This window comes from Hemibagrus wyckioides, linkage group LG09, assembly GCF_019097595.1.
Source record: "Hemibagrus wyckioides isolate EC202008001 linkage group LG09, SWU_Hwy_1.0, whole genome shotgun sequence".
NCBI classification, from domain to species: Eukaryota; Metazoa; Chordata; class Actinopteri; order Siluriformes; family Bagridae; genus Hemibagrus; species Hemibagrus wyckioides.
The window spans coordinates 26,308,918-26,323,143 of NC_080718.1; positions in this window are offsets into that span (position 1 = coordinate 26,308,918).

A 14,226-nucleotide genomic window follows, 5' to 3' on the forward strand; every position below is an offset into this window, starting at 1 on the left:
TATTGCAGTCCATTTGTCAAATGTCTCTATGAATGTATTGATGAGCTGAAACAACAAATAAAAGAGTTCCCAGAGTCTACTGATATAAAAGAAACTCTGAACAATGTGTCAGTAAAACCCCAAAATGAGATTTTCAGGAGTTTGGATGTAGAGTCCAGTGTCCCTTTTGTAAAACACCACGTGAGCCATGAGGAAGTTAAATTGCCTTTATTTGTCACATATACATTACAGCACAGTGAAATTCTTTCTTCACATATCCAGTCCTTGGGGGTTGGGGTCAGAGTGCAGGGTCAGCCATGATGCAGTGCCCCTGGAGTAGGGTGGATTGGAGGCCTTGCTCAAGGGCCCAACAGTGGCAGCTTGGTGGTGCTTGGGCTTGAACCCTGATCTTCCAGTCAACAACCCAGAGCCTTAACCACTTGAGATACCACCGCCCAAAATTGAAATGAACATCACTTATACCAGGCAGCTGTGCACAGACCAAAAGGACTTGACATTTACAAATCTATGAAGACTAATATCCTTTGTGAAGAGGTCTGCCCATCATTTGAACATTTAAAAAATGTGCTGGTGATATTCAATAAGAAATTTGCTGAAAGTTATAAAGCAGAGCCAGCTGTCTATCCAGATGTGTGGAATGGAATCTGAAAGATCAGAATCTATTAGTTTGAATATGCTTAATATTAAATAATGGTTGGCTAATTAAAATGTTACAACTGTATTAATCATTTGGTTACACTTGTTTACTTTGTTATAAATGTTACCATTGTTTTCATTAACTACTCATATGAATGAATTATTTAAAACATATTGTATGAATGCATGAGTATATTCATAATCTAACTGCAGAAACAATATATACCATAAATATATTAATCTGTCAATTAAACCTAGTTTGCAAGTGATTTAGAAATAAATGAATAAAAATATAATAAATGAATAGTTTCTCATAATCATTTTAATTCAGTTTGCATCATACATGCATATCTACATACATACATGTGTATACAGTATGGCAGTTTATTTAGCCTCAGTCGTAAATATTACAATAAATTTTATGCAAATAACACACAAGACAATGGACAATATGTGGGTTAAGACATTAGGCAGGAATAAGGAACCTCAAAAAAATGATTTATAACAAGAATTTGTTTGTCTCATCCTTTTCATCAGTCTATATATTTTACGTTTTCCCATAACAGCACAGCCTGTAATTTTTTATTCCTTTACACAGTGCAACATATGCATTTGTTCGTGTGTTTGTTCATAATAACCCCAAATCATGTGTAGGCATGTGTTAATAATACACCCCGGAGTGTCTTTGAACCCGAAAGTCCGTTTAATATTCAAGAGACTGCTCCCTCTGGTGGCACAGAAAGGGGCTTGCGGTGGATGCTGAGTTTTTTGTTTTTATTCTCATATTTTTGCTTTTAGTTTTGAAAATGTAAATTAAATAGAACAGCTGCATAAATCGAACTGCCTTGACTTGAAGGATTAACAAAACTCATCATTAGTAAGGATGCATTTTATTAAAACACAAGGATAGGTCCATTCAATCCTGGACAACCCTTCTCATCCACTACACAGCGTGCTGGTTAATCAGAAGAGCACATTCAGCCAGAGACTGATCACTGCCAAGTGTCGCACTGAGCGCTTTAGGAAATCTTTCATCCCTGTGGCAGTAAAACTGTACAATTACTCCCTTTCAGTGTTGGACATTTTCTTTTTCATGTGCAATTTCATGCGCAGTAGTGCTTTTAGTAATTATAGGCCTTTTCATGCACATTACTATTTCACCATTTTCAACAAAATGGTACAGTACAAACTACTGTACCATTATCACCTAATTACAATCCTTGTGTGCAATATTACAGCTCTACACTAGTATTTGTACAGTATTTGTATTTATTTATTCTTTTTTACAGTTTATAAAACAGTGTATATATTTCTTTCTTTTTCTCTTATATTTTATTTTCATATTTTTATATTTCTTTCTTTTTCTCTTATATTTTTATTTTCATTAGAGCAACTGTAACATGGCAAAGGAATTTCCCCCTGGGATTAATAAAGTTCTTTGAATCTTGAATCTTGAAGATGCATGCTATGCATAGGTTTTGTCCGAATTCTGAACAACTGCAAAACAAAACAAATACAAATTAATAACTGACCTAATAGTTATTTTACATTTGTTATTGTTATTATTTATAACAGTTATTTTGTCCATTGTAAAAGGTGCTATACAAACTGAATTGAATTGAATGGAATATGGTTTCTAATAAGTAAGGAATAACACACAGGTCATGTGGTTCTACATAAATAATCTATGCCTGGGTGGTGTGACGTGGCACAACACAGATATGCTGTCCTGTGCACAGTGTGCTGTCTGCATGAGACTCAGTTAAAATGCTTGTTTGAAAGATAAAATGTAAAATAATTTTGATAACCATAGAAAAAATATTATGTAATTTGTATTCAATTCATTGGTCAGTTTGTAGCGTCACCACCAGCACCTGCCCACCAGAGGGAACCCTCGCCTGAGTTTTGACGCTACCCATGAGGAACACTTCCGGGGTTTTACTGCATTTAAGCAGAGTGTTTTCTATTCATAGATATGAAGTATTGTATTTTGCTACATTACCAAGCCGTTTCTCTGCATCATTGCTTTCTGATTGCCTGTTGTGTGTTGACTTAGCTTTGGATTATTGTTTACTGATTCTTGCCTAGTGTTTCTTGGATTTGTTTGCTATCGGATTAGATTTACTGTTTTTTTTTGGGGGACTTTTCTGCAAAAAAGTGTGATTAAACTATACTGTGATTAAACTGCAAATGGATCCTACACAATGTGCCTCTGGCGCGTCATTACAGTTTCATTGCCAGACCCCTAACCTCACTGCTACAGGGAAAACCACGGCGTTTACACTGGACGACACAGGCTCAAGTCACCTTCGACAAGCTAAAGACCAGCTTCACCACAGCGCCCATCTCTAAACACCCAGACCCCAACAGACCCTTCATTGTCGAAGTTGATGCCTCCAGCTGTGGAACCGGGGCTGTCTTGTCACAGAAAGATATACCCCTGTGCGTACTTTTCACGCAAATTAACCCCAGCAGAAGCCAATTATGATGTCGAGAACCGAAAACTCCTGTTGATCAAGGCTGCATTGGAAGAATGGTGACATTGGCTGGAGGGGGCCCTTCAAGTTAAGAGATTGAACCCTAGACAAGCCCGATGGGCTTTATTATTCACCCATTTTCAGTTCACTGTGACATATTGAGCAGGCACAAAGAATGCTAAGGCTGATGCCCTCTCCCATTGATATGATCCGATAAGTGCCCCCAGTAAGCTTGAACCTATCCTGCTGTCCGCCATTGTTCTCACCCCCATCAGCTGGGAGTTCGAGGAGGAAATTCAGCAGGCCCAGAACAATGAACCCCCGTCATCAGCCTGTCCACCAACCAAGCTCTTTGTGCCTGCTTCTCTTTGTCCCCAAGTAATCCCGTGGGATCACAAGGTATCTGATGCACCACAGCCCTGGTCAGCAACAGATTCTGGTGGCCCACACCAGCCCAAGATGTGGAGGAATATGTGAGCGCCTGCAGCACCTGCACCCAGTCTCGAACCAGCTGACAGCTCCCTACTGGTCTACTAGAACCTCTACCCATCCCCAAGCTGCCCTGTTCCCACATTGCAGTAGATTTTGTTACTGACCTCCCTAGTTCCACTGTACAAACCACCATCCTAGTAGACCAATTCTCAAAAGCATGCCGGCTGGTACCCCTCAAAAACCTACCCACAGCTATGGAGACTGCCACAGCCCTGTTTCATCACGTATTCTGCGTCTATGGTCTCCCAGAGGACATCATATCTGATTGAGGGTCACAGTTTATGCCGAGAGTCTGGAGAGCCTTCTGTACACACCTAGGGGTAAATGTCGTTGTGGATTTATACTGTGATTAAACTGCAAATGGATCCTACACAATCTGCCTCTGGTGCGTCATTACACATTTGTGTGTGATTTTATTTTGTGGAATAAATTCCTAACCTCCAAAAAAATATCATATGATAAATCAAATCAAGAAGCTTCATTTCAACCAAATATAGCTGGTGCAGTACAGAGTGAAATGAAACAGTGTTCCTTCAGACCATAAAGCACAGAAGTAAGAAGTAAGTACATTAACATTGTTCTATATGAAGTGCATGTGTGTAAACAGTGCAAGACAGTAAGTACAATATACAAAGGGCGGTTGTGGGTGCAGGATTTCATTCCAAACAAGCAGAAGCCACACCTGATTCCACCTGTTTAATCAACTGATCTTGGCTTTCAACAGGCTCAGGTGTGGCTTCTGCTCGGTTGGAACGAAAACCTGCACCCACACCAGCCCTTTGTGGATACGATTGGACAATGCTGTCTGAAATATTTTGTGAGTTACAATTATTAAAAGTTAGTGGCCTATTGAAAACCAAGATCAGTTGAATAAACAGGTGGAATCAGGTGTGGCTTTTCGTTGATTGAAATGAAAACCGGCACCTACACAGATCCTTTGCAGATAAGACTGGACATCCCTAATTTAAGAGGTCCTCTAAAGTGACAACCCAACCTTGCCTTGTGTAACAGGCAATTCCTCCCAGACCACCAGAGGGCACCTTACCCAATGTTTAAACAACTTCTTCTGTTGTCTGCTCCATTTCCTTCTTTGATTACTGTACACCTGTTTGGTATTTTCCAATCAAGTTTCCTTTCTTTGTTTGCTAGAGCATTATTTTTATGTTCGTGCCCAGATTTGGGTTGTGGTTATATTTTAGTTACTGTCTGCTGTGTTTATAATTTGTTTTAATGCTTATTTTTCTCTAACCTTACCTGTTCCCTGAGTCCTTGTCTATTTGGCCTTCCCTATGTTCTGATTAGTGATTTGTTCATTTTCTGTTTCCTTGGTTATCCATTATAACTTTGCTAGTTAAGTTTCACTTGCTAAGTGGGTTACACAATGCAATGAAATACAATTAATCCATTTTGTAATCAGATACAGACTGACAAAAATGTCCATGATTCTCCTGCACCATCGCATTACTGCTGAAACAGTGAGGAGCACTTACATGCTCTGTGCACATGACCGGGAACATTAATGTTTAAATAGTTAAAAAAAACAACAATAGAAGAAACTGATTGTTTCCCGATCAGTGTTCCCAGTACAAACCAGTCGAGTGATGAAATGAGAACTAAATGAATGACTTTTACCTCATATGTTGAGATTGAGAATGACATGGATTATGAAAATCAGACTTCATTTACAACTATTCATTGATCATTCTTTAAAATTGTCAGTTAATTGTTTTTTTTCCACAAGAAGATAAGTTTATAAATGGCAGAGGATGTAGGCGGGGTGTGTTTCGCTGAAAGTATTAATTAAATTTGTTCAGGACACTCAAATGAATTAATTGATTTAAAAATGCTCTGCAACAACCATAAGGATTTTGCATAAAATTGTAAAGTTGATTAAAACTTACTCTGGCTGAAGGTGAGTTTGTTGTTTGGAAGCATAAACATTTTTTGGAAATTTTCAGAAAGTGTCTTCTTTGTAGAGAACATCATTTTTAAAGAGTGCAGTATATGTTCTTTAAATTATTTTTGTGTTTCTTTAGGTTTAATAAATAAATAAATAAATAAATAAACAAACAGATTTAGTATAGTGTGCTCCAGCAGCATCAGCAAAACACTAAATGAGGGAAATCCTTTGGAAGACTGTTTTTCTATCCCGGTAGTACAGTGCCAGATGCCCAACATCATACTGCTATCGGTCCCAAACATTTTTTTTGCCTGCTAAACTGCTTAAACATAAATTATAACTTTTAAGACGTTTAGTAGTCTAACATTAAGTGAAACTTTTATAATAAATGGCAGATCTTCATTACTACATTCAGCTAACACACTAAACCAGAGCAACATTTATTATCTCATTTATACAACTGAGCAGTTGAGGGTTCGAAGCCTTGCTTTAGGGCTCTGCAGGGCCATGGCTTTTCTGTCAGATCTTAATCTACTTGTATTTTTATGATTTTTTAAAAATTGTATTTAATATGTGACATTAATAATCTGCTCTGGAGACTCCAAACAGGTAGCAGCTGAAAGAAGAAGAAGAATTGTCATTCCTAGCACTCCCTGCAGCTTCATACTAAGAAAATATGGGTTATTTGTAAAAAAAAAAAAAAAAATATATATGTATATATAATTCTTTAATTATAAACACACCAGAACCAGAATCAGCTGTGTTTCTTCATCTAAAGGACAAAAAACACAGATTTGAGGAGGATAAGGGACATATCTTGAAAGAGAAGACAGATGGGTTGCTTTTTTACAAGGTTTAGGAGTGTGTTTATGGGACTTTTTAACCATTCCTCTAGAAGCGCATTTGTGAGCTCAGCAGTCTCCGCTCTAATTCATCCTAAAGGTGTTCTATGGGGTTGAGGTCAGGACTCTGTGAAGTTCCTCCACACCAAACTCACTCAGCTTGCTTTGTGCACTGGTGTGCAGTCATGTTGGAACAGGAAGGGGTTCATCCCAACAAAGCATGAAATTGTCCAAAATGTCTTGGTATGAAGCTGAAGCTGAATTAAGAGTTCCTTTCACTGGAACTAAGGGGCCGAGCCCAACCCCTGAAAAACAACACCTGAATTCAATGATTTGGAGGGGTGTCCCAAAACTTTTGGCAATATAGTGTAACTTAAATGAACATCACACCGCTGTGTTACCGCGTGTGTCCGCCAGATGGAGCTGAAACACGGCGATTTGATTTCGACATGCTGGGGACGTCAGAGTGACGCAGGTCTGCGACTCTCAGGTAAATCGCGGGAAATAGAAACCGGACACTTTAAATATGCCGGAAAACATCAGGCCTGTTTTTATCTCCAGTCAGAGATGAATGTGTAATTACTGTTTTCGGTTTTTCCAGCTTTGGTCAACAGAGCAGAATAAAACACTGAGGTAAGGAGTCAGGTGCGCATGTGCAATAAAAAGTGGGGGAATAATAATTATTATATAAGAGATTATAAAATGTTTAAATGTTTAGAGAATTATATTATATTATACTATATAAGATAAAAAAAGATAAGATAATAGAAAAAAACTATTTAATATAATAAATATTATAATATGCAAAATGGACTTACATATTTTTTTTTGGTTTAAGAGCCTTTTATTTTTTCATTATTATTTTTGTCATTATCTTTATTATTTTGTGTTTTTTTCCCAATTATTTCATCGTGTTTCTCATTAAAAGTCTAGTCTGATCACATATAGGTATAAAAAGGATTGCAGTTTCTTTGGGTTCGAACTAGTTACCTATACTTTAATGTAGTTTTTGTAAAATAACTGGTGAATAAATATCTCTGACACGAACCGTGACGTCATGTGAATCTGTTTTTTTGAAAACAGAAAAATATTTGATATTTGAAATATTTGATACAAATATTTGAAAAAGTTTATTTTGTATTTAACTTCCTGATGGTCTGAGAGATCGTGAATTGAATTATCAATATTCTGGCCAGAAACATTTTGTCAAAATGGTGTTCCCTTTGCAGACTTACTGAAAGCACCCTACTGAATTTGGCAAGCTCTCAACATTGTGGCACTCAGTTATGGCAATTACTTTATGGGGACTTCTGCTAAACAAGAAGGAACGGTTCAGCATCATAATCTCACAACCTGTTTACTGAAGTCCCCCAGGGGCTGGTACTTTATTCACTCTGGTTCTTCCTTTATACTAAATCGGAGTTCAGTGATATGATTTGCCATTACAGTGTAGGCTATACAGTTCCTCAAGGTACTTCCAAACTCCACTGCTAGAGAAAGTAGTGGCTACCATTTGGTCAGTAGTGCACTTGACATTCTTGACATTCAATCAACCACTAGCACTGAATCCCTGTATCACCTAGGCTAAACAATGAGCATCCTCTCACAACCTTTCTACAGGAGTCCCCCAGAGGTTGGTTCTTGGTCCACTCTGGTCCTCACTTTATGTTAAATCTCTTGGCTCAGAGGTCTTTGGGAATTGTAAAAAAAAAAAAAAAAAATTCAAATACAGCAAAGGTTATACAGTTAGACAATATCCTTCATATTTATTTTCTACTGTATAAATACGATATATTCTATTAAAACTCTGCTACTTCTGATATTAGTGCCCACCATTTAGCAAGTAGTGCACCTTACACTCTCCTAAACTATACCACTAGCATTATATCACCTCCTTGATGTACTTCAAACCTAAATACTTAGAAAGCCCCCCAATACTGTGTTTGCTGTCTCTCATTGGCTGCGAATATATAATGTTTATTTGAGTCTTGAGTAAACTGTGAATGGATTTAAGGCTATATTTTGCACAACCAAATTTTCAATTATCGAAAGATCTCTCACGGATGTTTCCTTGCCTCTATTTAGAAAGTAGCTCAGATAAATATGCCCACATACTGCACTCGGTATCTGTGTATTCATGTGTTGTGTGGGAGAGGATATGATTAGTGTTTGTGTAGAGCTAGTAGTTAGTCATGAATGCAGGTATGTCACCCTGAGGTAAGAAAGACTGTTGGCTTGGAACACCTTGACCTACTGTTGAACTTCTACGGAAATTTTCAAAACCACGCAGTGCCTCGTCTGACACATGAAGCGCTAAGTACAACATTGATGTCAGTTATGGAGTTTATAATTTAATAATTCGGCAGTGTCTGTGTGCCTGAATTATGGAGGGGGTAATTAAGAGGGTTAAATGTATCCTGTTTTATTAAACGGTGCCAGTCAGCTTAGCACTGAACCCTGAAACGCTCTCAACATCTTCTGGATTTGTGTCAGTCAAACGAAAAACGTCATCAAAATATGCATTTGACCCAAGGCGACACAGAGACACACCAGCTCTGATGTTTCTTCTTCCTGGTCAAGCCAGAGTGTCTGAACAGCATACAGTATGTGGTATAGTACAGACTCCATGTCTGTACATTTTCAGAAATAAAGGTAACCTGGACTTTTTTTGGCATTACGATGATACCATTAATGGTGCATTGTTGTACCTGGTGTTTTTTTAACCTGAAAATGTCAATTGAAAATCATTTAAAATGCATAATTGGACTCTAAAGGCCACTGATACACCTTTAAAACCTGATACTACAAGACACACACAGTAAAGGTACCCCAGCTACAATGAAAAATACTCATCCGTACCTTTCATTTTGAGTGTCCAACACTACAAGCGAGTAAATTACAATGTCTAGGTATAAGGACTTTTTCAGCTTTCTGAAAAGCATGCGATTGTAATTTTACTCCAATTAAAAAAAGGGACATACATTGCTAATAATACACTCTGCTGTTGTGTACGTATTTGCCGAGAAGATCTTCAGAATAAAAGAATGCAAAAACTAATCTTCACGTGCCATGTACTCGGGTCTGTTTGTACAAGTCATGATTCTTGGCACTTTTAACCGTGTTTCCTTCATGAATTATCTCCACAAAGCAGATGTCCTCTTAAAGAAATCAATAACGAAAGGTCAGAAAGAGTGTGTTTGCATAGTGCACACACACCCCACTCTGAAGCATCCCACCTACACCTCATTCCACATCTCCACCCTCATTCCAGTAAATTCATCTCTTCTTTTTGTTTATCAGGTCAGGTACGGAATTTACCTCTAAGGCACGATCACCTTATGATCTCCCTGCATACTATTAAGGAATCTTAAGAATATGAAGATCTTTCAAAGCTCTATGAGACATGCCATTGCTGGTTGGGTGTTTTCACCATCCGTGCCCAGCTTGATACGAGACAGGCCACTGCTGATATTTAAGCTATAGTGTATATGAGATTCTGTTGTATTCATGTGTTCTAAGTTGATCGACATGTTTTATTCTCATATTCGTCTTTTAAATTTAAACTAAAATGCCTCGAGTGTTTATACAAAGAAATTGGCCTTGCCTTTCCAATGATTTCAGAGGGAACTGTATATACTATAGGTATTGTGACAAGGCAGAATTACAGAAATCTGAATAGATATAGATTCCTAATGGTTCCAGTTAATGTTGCCCAGATACTGGGATTTAAAGTACTCCTCTACTCTTGTATACTTATAGGTTCAAACACTATTTGTTTAGAAAGGAAGTGCAGTACGTGCAGATTGTGCAACAAGAGTTCTTTAATAAGAACATTACATATAATTAGCAGCAGTTTTTAGATTCGACTTTAACATGAAATTTGCATGTTTCATTGTCATGTACACATTAAAAAAGAAGCCTGGAATGCAAATACTCTGGATTCCTGTTCGGAAGCTGGTTGAATTTCAGGTTCCTTGGAATGACTTTGATTCCTTTTGATCGAGTTAATATTTCCGGGATGATTGTATACATTAGTTGTACAACAAGTAATACACACAGGCTGTGATTTTCAGGCTTACTCGAGTGGGTAGAGAGCTTACGTCCTTAAATAAACCAGAGAGAGATATCAGTTAACACAACTGAATGCAGTAGGGATACAGAGATGGTCCTGATTTGAGGTAATTGTGACTCATTTCATGAAGACACTCCAGCAACCAGTGTCAAAGATTGTAATGCAAAAATGTACTTGCTTTCTGGCTATCCACTTGGTTTCCGTGTGCCACCTGGTCTTCCAGCAGATCTTAATGCATGTCCTTGTTCCCCTGCAAACAGGCTGTACCCCCTGGGTCCACCTGCTGATTTGGCCTTTATTGTTGCTCTGATGTGGTCCTTCTGGGTTCTCCTGGATATCGCTGCCTCTCCAGATCATCCATAGGCCAATGATCTAATGCTAACTGGTCACCTTACATACCCAAGCATGCATTGTGGTTGCTTTGTGGATTTTGATAGCCAAGGCCTAACCATATGTTTTATTTTCTGTCTCTGATATTGGCTTCCAACCCAACCCCCAGAGATATTCATAAGTCACATCTCAAATGTCTCAGCTGCAGGGAAATACAGGGAAACATTATACTATATAAGGAATAAGAATATGGAATACTATATTATTTCTAAGAAATACACACTAATGCACACTAATGTACCAGACACAGTCCTGGTCCTATATTTAATGTCATAATCTTGCATGCTATACGCACCAACCAGCATTTGCTCACATGCAGGAATTAAAACGATATCAACAAGCTTAGGCTAGACTTACTATCCCAACTAATCAACTTTCTCTGGGTGCTATAGGTGCCTCCCAAAACAGCTCATGCAAACAATTTCTACTGTATCTCGGCTCTCCTCCCGCCCATGTCTTATGTTCCTGATTACAATATAATGTCTCCAGTTTGAGGCATTAGAATCACAAGGTTCTATTTATCTATGCTTACTTTTAGGATCTTATCGTATTTACACTCAGTATTTTCAAAATGTTTTGTGGTATCTGCATCTGTCTTGTCGAATTTGCACTGTAGTTACACTGCAGTCAGGCACAAACTGACAAACCTGAACTTGTATTTGAGAAATGCATTGCCTACTAAGGAGGAACTTGATGGGACAGAATAGAGAGCAAAATGAAACTTAAAAAATGAAAGACAAACCTTACTGATGTTGAAAATGAATGTGTGCGTGTGTGTGTGTGTGTGTCTCTGTATGTGTATATATGTGTGTGTGCGCGTGTGTGTGTGTTAGACACACACACACAGAGAGAGAGAGAGAGAGAGTGAGAGAGAGAGAGAGCTGAGCTTGAGTGCCCTCAACTTTGCCCTCATTTCTTGAACCATACTTTGTGTGTGTATTTAGAGCAGGAAGCATTGGTGCGAGGTTGTAATTACGGTGCAGACACCAGCTGCTTTTTCTGCATTCCTACACAAAGACACACACACACACACACACACACTGATGCTGCCAACAGAGGTCATGACTTACCTTAGACACGCAAACACTCGATCTGATCTCTGAGATCAGAGTCTTTGTAGAGAATTTACTGTGTTGAAGATTTGCATGAACTCTCTGTATTGTGTACCTTTTTTTTTGTTTACATTTTTTTAATATTCCGGTTTCATTGTCTAGGATGTAGTAGCGTCAGAGGTGTCAGTGAACCATGGCTGACACTTTAACTTGAAACAAAAGTGTAACACAACACTAGCAGCAAAAATGGAGTAGTACATAATAGCGAACAGCGATGTTGTCTTTGCATTCACAATTTGCATTCATCTTTACTAAGAACTCGTATCCTGTACGAATCTTGTTCAGGGTCATGGTGGAGGCACAGCAGGATTAGATGGAGAATGGGACTGCAGTCCATCACAAGACACCGCTAACACCTTCATCCCCAGCGGCGGTTTAGAGTCACCAATCTATCAACTGGGGTGTCTTTGGGAAGTGGAAAACCTGAAGAACATGGAGGAAACCCTCAGAGATATGGAGGGAGAGTGAAAAATCTTTCTTATTAACTTTAGGAGAGGACAAAGAGAGCCTGGTGTGGGTGAGAGTGAATATTTAGGTCTGATAAATGAAGCAACTTGCATTACATTTAACATTACCCAATATTAAATGTAACCTTAAACAGATAAAAATTAAAAAAAAATGTAATTGTTGGCATTAATTGTTGCTGTGGTATTAGAGTAAAAACGTGTGCTGTTGTTGGACAATAATCAACTCCAGGGTTGGAACATTATCTCTGCATTGTTGATTATTTTTCTAGAACAGCATGGCCCCTTTATGTATACCTTACTCAAACACACAGGTTCAGTAATTCACATGAATCCCATGACTCCTATTCATTTTCCTGTCTCATTTCATTGCCTGTACCGCTTATCCGATCTGTTTTCTGGTCACGGGGAGCCTGTGTCTATCTCAGGCACCATTGGGCATCAAGGCAGGATACACCCTGGATGGATGACCAATCCATCACACACACTCATTTTAGAGACTCCAGTCAACCTGGACTGTGGGAGGAAACCCACCAAGCACAGGGAGAACATGCAAAGCCCACACACATAGTGAGCGGGAGCGAGACTCGAACCCAAGATGTTGGAGGCGTGCGAATGTGTTAACCACTAAGCCACCGCCGCCCTTACCTATCTCATATTATGTCTATTGTCTATAATACATTGTATTGTATATAATATTGTCTATAATATATATTAATTTATATCGCCATTATTCGTTCTTCATTGTTATATCTGCTTTCCAGCAATCTATTAACGCTTGTTCTTTCTTTCCCGGGCCCTCATCCATCTCTCTTTCTTCTATCCCTCACTGTTTTATTATTTATTTTCATTTAACTCTGATCAAACCTTGAAAGCTTTGCCAATTGATTTTTCCCTCTTTCTTTTCCCTCTTTTATTATTTCTGATCTCTCTATCTGCAGCTTCACTATACTTTTCCCTCCTGCATACAGTTCTAATAAATGTCTGTGTGCCCTCAAGGAGTGTTCCTAAAGTGTGTGTGCAAGTTTGTCGGTGTCTGACAAATTCTTTTCTCAGCTTTATGTCTGTACATGTGTGCATCAGTGCGGTGACCCACTTTCCTGCTTTCGGGCAAGTCTCGCAAAACATCTCCCTTCACCAGAGTCTGGTACATTTTGTTTTTATAAACCTCCTGTTTCAGTAGAAAGAATTGATTTTGATTGATGTGGTAGATAACGCTCTACAGACTTTCCCTCAATATACTTTTCTACTTCTTGTTAATATATATTCACTATTATGTGCTTGAACAACTTTTAAAGACAGGATTCAATGAAAATTTTTCCATAGTTACTATATCATGCTCCAAAAGGTTGTGACGTTTTCCTGCTGAAAGCCAGGGCTCACAAATGTGTATACACTGGTGTGATATATGGAGGATGTGTTGGCTTAGTGGTTAAGGTTTTGGATTACTGATCAGAAGGTTGTGAGTTTGCATCCTTAGTCCATCAAGCATCAATCGCTCGGTTGTATAAAATGAGATAAAAATGCCAGGATAAGGGCGTCTGCCAAATGACAGAAACGTAAATGTATGGAGAGCCAATCAAATTGCAGCTTTCAATATTCTGCCACAAAAATGTGCCTAAATAAATACAAAAACAACTGCTTCATGTCCTATGGGTGGAGGTTCTGAGGCTGAAATGAACTTTTGCTATTTGCTTTTTTCTTACAAAAACATTTTCTGGACATCAGCTGATATTTAAAACACCACAAAAAATTAGAGAATGTTATGATTTTAATAAGCAAGAGCATTTTATTTAAATATTAGTCCTTTGCGATTCATGCAGCCACAGTAAATTAACAGT